The 9,687-nt window shown below is 29.8% G+C and overlaps 1 long non-coding RNA gene across 1 annotated transcript; it reads left to right on the forward strand.

The window, feature by feature from the left end:
• Positions 1-4,661: 4,661 nt before the first annotated feature.
• On the forward strand, positions 4,662-8,141 carry LOC136971865 (uncharacterized). The gene is made up of 2 exons (XR_010880231.1): positions 4,662-4,707; positions 7,638-8,141. It is a non-coding gene; the product is annotated as an uncharacterized lncRNA (long non-coding RNA).
• Positions 8,142-9,687: the final 1,546 nt, after the last annotated feature.

Genomic DNA, 9,687 nt, shown 5'->3' on the forward strand with positions numbered 1-9,687 from the left:
ATAAACTATACTCTGTCTAAGCTGATAGTGACATCAACACGGACGTATAACAGCAGTTTATCCATACTGTGTACTTGTTTTTAGTATTCACGTTAATTGTTTTAAAATAATCAAAGTATTCGTGTTGCTTATTGATAATAATTATACTCCCGTAAGTGGATTTTATGATTAAACTTTATTATGTGCATGTACGCGTGCGCTGCTGTTTGTAGGCATTTAAGAACGACGGTGAAAAAAAATGGCGGCTTCCATACTATCGATAATATCCTGATGGCAAAATCTACAATTTTAAAACATGCGTTTTTAGAGACAAAAGTTAAGAGTCGCAATTGTAAAATTCAACTATAAAATGGATTGTTTTGCTGACAGAGCATTTGTAGCCACGAAAAATTAGAATGCCGACTACCATTCGAAAAATATGCGCGATGTAGCAAAACTGAAACACGTTAGGTTTGCCTTAAAATTTCTCCCAGTAAATGAAAACACGATTGCAAAAAATTACGTTTATTGCTACACCTTTCATACATTATAACACACGCAACTCATTGTAGGAATTTCTTTCGGTTTTCTGGGTTGAAATCGTCGAAATTGGAAAAATCTCGGAAGGACAAATTTGATACGATTCAAATACTTTGTCGGCTTCTTTTGTATATAACACGGTAAAGTAAGTTGGAAGATTGGTTCAAGTTGCCTAAAAACCAATAAAATGAAAAGTTAGACCAATTAATGCAAGGGTTCCTAATCTTTTTCGTGTATTGTCCCCTTTTAAAAAAGTATTTTTTCTGTCGACCCATTCAATGTTATGTACTATATACCAGGGGTGGCCAACTTTTGTGTACGTGAGATCTACTTTTACTACATATCTTCAAAATATGTCGCGATCGACTTGTTGTCATAAACATAGTATGTATTTCACACCTCCCCCTCCCCATTTAGACTATGTTTATACACAGTGTTTCAGTACGTGGTGCAACTATGGGTAGATAAGCAAAATATATGTTCAAAGCTATTTTTTTTATTTTTTTAAATCACTTATTAAGCTTTCGAGGTATAGGCTCATAAAGAAAATAAATTTCCAGACCCAACTTTTGATATTTGCATCTACGAGTTCATTCCGTACAGGCGGTACCTAAAAAATTCGATTTTTCGACTCTTTTTCAAGATATATTAATTATATCTTAAGTAACTTAAATTATATTTTAAGTTACTAAAAATATAACTTAAAATATAATTTTTTTTTATTAATTGCAATGTAAAAGTTGTAGTACTATTTGTTCATAAATATGAAAAAGTTGTTATAAAAATGCACAGTATGGCTGATAATTTGATTTCACTTTCGCGATTTTTTTGGGCCAAGGAAATTTATCATAGAAAAATGATATCAAGGTTCAGACTTATTTTTCGCTAATCTATCAATAGTTCGCAGGATTGCACCTCGTACTAAAACACCCTGTATATCTACCTACGTAAAAAAACAACGTTTTTACGTAGGTAGATTATTAACGGTAGGTAAATTATTTAACGGGCCAAAAAACTCACGTCCAGGGAAATTAAAACATCATGAGTAATTATTAACAATATTAATTCAAAATAGCTACAGATAAAGACAGATTTAGAATTTATTTTATTATCTTAACATTAATGGGAGGACTGCGTTTGCATGTCTCTAACCAAGGAGTCATAATTAGGTGTATATCCTGACGAAGATAATAATAATGAGTCTTCAATATGGGAATCAGTCAGCACAGAACGTTGTTTAGTCTCCGTTAACTTTAATTATGAAAATGCCAATTCACACAGGTATGTAGATCCGAAACAAGTATAAATATATTCGCTACATTCGGTGATACTGGGCTATTTTTCTCGGTTGACGTATTTCCAAAAATCTCCTTCAAATTTTCTGGCTTGTAAGATTAAATCAGTTTGTAAAATTATAATTTCATTTTCTAATGCCTTTTGCTCCATATGAAATATGTCTGAAATTTTTTGGCTAATACGTTTCACACAAATTTCTGTTAAAAGGAAAAGATATAAATTCCACAATTTATTTTTTCAAGAAAGGAAGTTACCGTATGACAGTAGCAAATATCCAAGCTAAATGGCTGTTTTTCTGAGTCCAGTCACAACTGCATGCATACTGTTACGTTTGCGCGTTACGTTCGATTACAAGTGTAACACATTAAGTCAAGAGATCGCGAGCGATCGACCAAAATTGGATTCGCGATCGACTTGTTGGCCACCCCCTGCTATATAAAATATTATATTATATATAATATAACCTCTTATATAATTATTAAAAGACATTTATTTAAGAGCAAGAAGAAAAATGTGTAAAATTTTAAATATTTGCAAAGTCTTAGCTATCTCCGCAAACTTTCATCGACCCCTGAAGAGTCAACCCCGTCAAGAAAGCTGGAGTTATTATAATAGAATGTATTTAACAAAATATTCTAGTTTTAGAATTAATAAATCACAGGAGGGACAATCGTAAATTGCTTATTAGCAGTTTATGATAAATTTAAATTTGATTTTGTACTCGAAACACCAATACACTTTGGGTTTTCAACGTCAAACGGCATAAGAAATGCAGCAGCGGCCGAATGGATAAGAATGGAACAAGCAGCTCTTCGCCTGCCGTTCGTCATTACCAGACGAACGACAACCCAGAACTCACCACGTGGAGGTGGCTGCTTCAGAGTTCCACCAACAGTTGGAAAGAATCCTACTCCACAAGTGACCAACATCGCTTGTCGAGTCGAGTTCTTCCTAACTCGCACGATGAAAATATTCATAATTACCTCTGAATACTCCAAATTCAGCTATTCAAAACTCGCTGTATTATTACTAACTAAACTAAGGGATACAATATTACAACAAATAGTAATAAAGAAAGACGGAAATCTATAAATACATCTGGTCTTAATAAAACGCACGTTAGGGCCAAAAAATTTAGTTAATCTCATACCGAACTTCATTAATAAAAGACAAAAGAAAAAAATACTCGCCCTGCGCGGGATTTAATAATTCGGGACACAGAAAGCCCTCTCCATTTCTGATTGGCCTCTTTACTCGAGCGAACCTTAAAAATACAAAACACAGAGTCCTCCAAGCCTCACCGTCTTTTGTCTTCACTCCAGCGAGCCTTGAAGATGGGACACAGGAAATTTTCTCCGCCTCTCCTGTCTTCGCCCGAGCGGGCCTTAAAGCCCTGTGTCCCGCATCTTTAAGGCCCGCTCGAAGGAAGACAGGGGATTTGACCGGAGGCGAAGAAGGCTCCCTGTGTCCCCCATCTTCAAGGCCCGCTTGGACGAAGACAGATTTGACGGGAGGCGGAAAGGTGGCTTGTGTCCCGCATCTTTAAGGTCGAGCAAGCCTTAAAGATGGGGGACACAAGGAACGTTCTTCGCCTCCGGTCAAATCTCCTGTCTTCGTCCGAGCGGGCCTTGAAGATGGGGGACACAAGGAACGTTCTTCGCCTCCGGTCAAATCTCCTGTCTTCGTCCGAGCGGGCCTTGAAGATGCGGGACACAGGGAACGTTCTTCGCCTCCGGTCAAATCTCCTGTCTTCGTCCGAGCGGGCCTTGAAGATGCGGGACACAAGGAACGTTCTTCGCCTCCGGTCAAATCTCCTGTCTTCGTCCGAGCGGGCCTTGAAGATGCGGGACACAAGGAACGTTCTTCGCCTCCGGTCAAATCTCCTGTCTTCGTCCGAGCGGGCCTTGAAGATGCGGGACACAAGGAACGTTCTTCGCCTCCGGTCAAATCTCCTGTCTTCGTCCGAGCGGGCCTTGAAGATGCGGGACACAAGGAACGTTCTTCGCCTCCGGTCAAATCTCCTGTCTTCGTCCGAGCGGGCCTTGAAGATGCGGGACACAAGGAACGTTCTTCGCCTCCGGTCAAATCTCCTGTCTTCGTCCGAGCGGGCCTTGAAGATGCGGGACACAAGGAACGTTCTTCGCCTCCGGTCAAATCTCCTGTCTTCGTCCGAGCGGGCCTTGAAGATGCGGGACACAAGGAGCGTTCTTCGCCTCCGGTCAAATCTCCTGTCTTCGTCCGAGCGGGCCTTAAATATGGGGGACACAAAAGGTTAGTTTGAATAAAAAGTAACTCGAGTAAAAAGGCCGATGGGAGATTCCATCCCTTTTCTCGAGCGGGCCTAAGAGAAAGGCGACACAAAGAGTCCTTTCTGCGTCCCCGTACATTACCGAAGTTTACTTAACCCTCTTGCTCTCGCGGAGTGCCGAAACACGAGTAGGCGCTGGTTCTCGGCCAATTCCAAGGTCATTGGGGAAAATTTACTTGTATTATTTAAAAAATTCGTATAAAATCAACCGTTGGTATTAAAAATATGAAAACAGATAATTCTGATATGGAAGTATGTGTACTTTTATTTGGTGTATTATTTATTTGCTTATATTTTTTATTATTTCTGTAAAAAATTCGTATATTCTTGTTTACGTTAATGATCTGTAAATTAATTGCAATTTTATCTAATCTAATTAAATTTTACGTTTGGTTAATGTAGTATTTGATAGTATACTATTAATTCTATGTTATATTAAAGTATTAGTTTATTACATTTATCGTAAATGATGTTAATTTTAATTTTAGTAAATTTTTCCAACGGTTCTTTTTTATCCAACTATTGAGTCGACAGTGCTGCCATTTTAAGTACGTTTTTAACATGTACGTATATTCTACATGTAGGTATGTTCTTTCATATACATTCGGTTTGTTAGAATATATAATTAGTTTATTTAATTAATCGGTAGATATTAATAATATATAAATCGATGAATTATAGCAATATTACAACTTTTTTTAAAAAAATTTACTTTTATTAGATTCATTTATATATTTTAATTAATATGTTTTCATTTTAGAGTATTATTAAGTTTTAGTTTTAAAGTTATATTCATTTGTTTGGATTTTCCTTTGTCCTTTTAAACCAGATATTTAAACGGTGACGTCAGACTAGGGTGACGTAGCGGAAGTGTGGTGTCACGTGACTGGGATACTGTCTTATTTCGTTTATAAAGCTTTTATATTCTTTTATAAATGTTTCAAATGATTTATTTTTTAACAAGCGAATAATTTATGATATGTTTGTATTAAAGTATATCAAAAACCTTTTTATTTATATTATTTTCGATGCATATGTTGTTCATAACATAGATACTTTAAACATGGAATTGGCTCTATAATAATAATTATGTTTTATTGTTATTTTATATGAATGTTAGCAAATTTGTTGATAAAAATATATTTTATTTACGATTTTTCGATATAAGTTTAAATAATTTAAAATATATGCGATAGATGGCGGCACATATATAAAATAGAATGACTATGGATATTTATAAATTATTTATTTTAAACGAAAGATGGCGCTGTGTATTTTTATGAAGAAAGTTCAAACTGAAAATATTATTTTCGTGGAACATATAGATATTTTATTAATTAAAATACTTTTTAACAGAATCAAATTTAGAGATAAATTAAGCGAAAGATTAGATTCATATTATTTAAAAATTTCCATTGGATACTTCTTTATTTATACAATTTATACAAAAAACTAAAATTTATTTGATTAATGTAATGTTATATACAGATTGTCTTCTTCATTTTTATCTATTTAGATCTCATCCTGTTATATCTGTAAGAATGGAATTATGCATCCAACATATTTTAATAAATTCTACTCACAGTAAATGTAAAACAAATCAAAAAGAAGTATCTTGTTTTCATCTTAAATATTGTTTTAAGTATGAAGGAAACCGAGCTCCTGAATTAGTTCTTAAGTAAAATTGGATATCTTTTTAAAAAAATTATCTGTTTATAAAATAATAATTATAAAATTGTATCTGAAGCAATGAAAATAGAATTGGAAGTTCATACATGTAAAACCTATGTTCCAAGAGGCTATTTTATGCTTAGAACAATTACAATAATTAGCTGTAAATATATGTAAGCTTATTCAGAGTACAAGTTAATAATCATATATAATCTTTAATGAAGTATTCTTTCATAGAATTGATCAGAAAAAATATATTAACTATGTTATATGTTGTATTTTTATCTGGACAAAATTGATAAATAAAAGACCAAATATAATAAAAAGTATTATTTCTGAATCTAAAACATACTGATTTTGAAGTTATAACACCATAATTTTAAAGTGTTAACATTTGTAATCATTTTTATCACTGTAATGAAGTTATAGTAGATATTTAACATTTATGGTATGAATTCTCAGATTTTTCTAAAGAATATTGTTATTGGTGTAAATCCAGGAACTTTTAATTACTTAGAACTTTTTATTTATTCTGACTGTGCTGCATTAGAATCGTAAAAAATATCAAATCATTGAAATAATTCATACAAACCAAGACCTAAATTACAAGCTAGGCTAGGTAACCTAGCAATAAACAATATGTATAAAATAAATAACTTTATTATTGATTTGAATAAAAAAGCACTTAGTAAAAGGACTTTTACATGGAGATTGTTTGTCTTTGTATTTTTTGAGCTATATCCAATTTTACAAGCTCTTTATTTATCTTCATGCTATTAACACGTAAAATATAAAAATGCAATAAACCTACACTTTTAATTTTTTAAAGTAGTTAAATAATAAAGAAAGAGATAAAAGTTTTCATGAAAAGTCTTCAGATAATCAAATTTTTTGAATTGTTCTACTTGTTACAAAATTTCAAAATTAACATATTTGCTACTTTTTGTGGATAGCAAATATATTTTTAAGAATTTCAAACATTTTTAAGTACTTTGAATACTCAACCAAATGGTCGTCTTAAACAATTGGGCTATAAATCTATTATTAATGATTAAATACCAAATTATTTAGTATTTAATCATTAATAATAGCAGATTTATAGCCTGATAGCTTAATGCGATCATTTGATTGAGTATCTATGTATCAGGCTTCTGGATGTTTAGTATATTTGTACTTCAAATATTTTTATGTATTCCAAATAATTTTAAAATATTTCAAGTACTATACTTATGTAAGATTTTCAAATACTGTACTTGAAAATTCAAATTTCTGATACCTAGTAGTTTAAATAATATCTATCAGAAATACTCTAACTTAAATCAGGTAGGCTATTTGTTATATGGGAAAAAGTATTTCTAATACAAGTATTTGGTACTTGTATGCTTCCATCTCTGTACTGTCAACACAGAGATAAACCCTCACCACTGTTTGTCACTAAAAGTTTATCACCACTCAAATGTTTGTCACTAAAAGTACAATTAAAAACTAAATGTTAAGATACTAATTACTAGAAATGATTTTTTCATATAAAAAAAAAGACATTTAAACATGTTGAGGCTGACAACACGAAAAGAGAACATAATAAGGTGAACCAACTGATGATAATTTCTGTGATTACAATAAGTAGAATTGACTGTATTTGGAGTTTAAACATTTTTAAATTGAATAATAATAAATTGAATGAGTTAATAATAAATGAGAAATTAATAAAATTGACCATTTATTTATAAATATTTAAGTATTTAACATTTAAAACGATAAAATTTTTAAGATATAAAATCTATGAATTTTATTATATTTTAATTTTTTTGTAACTGGTCTTTTATATTTTTTTTCATTTTAGCTGGAATCATCGATAATCATTTCTTAAGCCATGAAGAACTTAAACCTTGAAGCCTTTTGTAGTCAACACACACAAATATTTTTTATGTTACTCTATAAATATAATCTTGTATTGTAAAAAACATATTTACAAATATTATTATATACAAAGTTTAGTAATTATTTTTTTCATATATGAGAATTTTGTCACTGAAATAAAATATTAGTTCATTATACAATCTTCCATTAAAGACAAAATATGTTAGATTTATGTATTGATTTCTGTCATCAAAATAAAACTCTGCCAACAATAATTTTTGACATGTTATACCTAGCATTAACTTGGAGATTTTTTGGCACTAGTATTAAAAGACAATTGATTTAGTTAGTAATTTCATATTTGATCCCACATAGGCACAATGCCATCTGTATCTATATACTTATATTAATAATATATAAAGTGGAAATAAATAAATTTAGATACATCCGAAACAGCATAACTAATAAAGTGGAATTTCAATCATAACCCTTGTGTAATATGCAAATATCTTGCCAGTGATATCATGTAGATTCCAAGCCAGAGTTTTTCCAGATATATATTAGTTTAAACTTGTATATAATAATAATGGTTATTTATGCCTGAACGAATTTTATTTTTACATCTGAATAATATAACTCTCAGCATACCTGCACACTATAAATAGATAGAATTTCATACTTGAATTCAGGTTAATATTTTTCAGAATTATCTAAAATTAACTAAATCTGAAATAACCTAATTTTTAACATAATCAACAGATGATAATATAACTAATCGTAATCAAAATCATCAAATTATATAATTAATCTGAATGTAACTGGACAATTTTTGAGCAAAATTAGTAACATTTGTGTTTGGATTATGATATGTCATATATAATGTTTTATTTTATGATATTTAGGTAAAACCAAAAAGTTAATAAAAGTTTCATAATAAAACTTATTTGTTTTTATTTAAAGAAAGTGATTTTTATTCTAAGGTAATATAATAGCTCTAATTCATTACATAATTTTATCTTGAACAAGTTTTTACATTACTATGACATAAATTGTAAACTTTTTAAATTGTTATCAAATTTTCCTTTTTATTTTTGGTTTAATTTCTCAGATGTTAAAAAATATATAAATTATTATAGTTGTAGTGGAACAAGAGATACATCAGATTGTGAAAAGATTTAGCAATAAAAAGTAACTTCTTAAACCATCCAAGATTTCAGCATTCATTTTTTATTGATAAACTACATTGTTATTGGTCATTGTTGTTATAAGTAAATTTAATTAACTCTTTCTTCACAATATAATTAACAAACAAAACATATAAAAGTAAGTAAATATGGCTTTGTAAACTCTGTAATTTCTTTTAATGAGATGACCTAGAGTTACAATTTTATTTATTTGTCTATCAAATAATAATAATAATAATACTCTTTTATTATTAACAACCAATTAAAATCTGATTTTATAGGATACAATTAATATTAAATATTGTAAACATGGAAGTATTTTAAGATAAATATTTAACTATGAGTATGTATTTATTTTTTAATTTTTAACTCCCTAATTAAAATTGATTTAAAAAGATATAAATTTATTTATAAGCTAAAAAATTTTTACAAACTCATTGCTAGTTGTTCAAAAAGTTTTACCTTTTCTGATTAAGTATTTAAATTTAAATATATTGTTTTTAAACAGAAACATGTGCTTTTAAAGAGATCAGTTAATATTTTCTTTATTATGTTTTCTTTCATACTTTGTAGATAAATCAACAAAATTAAATAAAAATTACAAATAGCAATGAACAGCAACTATATTCATTTTTAATTTGTACGAAAAAAAAAATTATATATATATATATATAAAAAATTTTCTTTATTAACAGATCTTTAGATAAAATATCTTAAAACACAAATATGTTGTAAAATAAATGCTAACAAACATTTAATATAATTTAAAACAAATAAATCAAATTTCTTATTTCATGGAGCAAACATTTTTTATTAAACAAAAGAAACATTTAAGTTCTACATAATTTA

This window comes from Centruroides vittatus, unplaced genomic scaffold (genome assembly GCF_030686945.1).
Source record: "Centruroides vittatus isolate TY-2023 unplaced genomic scaffold, ASM3068694v2 contig_1057, whole genome shotgun sequence".
NCBI classification, from domain to species: Eukaryota; Metazoa; Arthropoda; class Arachnida; order Scorpiones; family Buthidae; genus Centruroides; species Centruroides vittatus.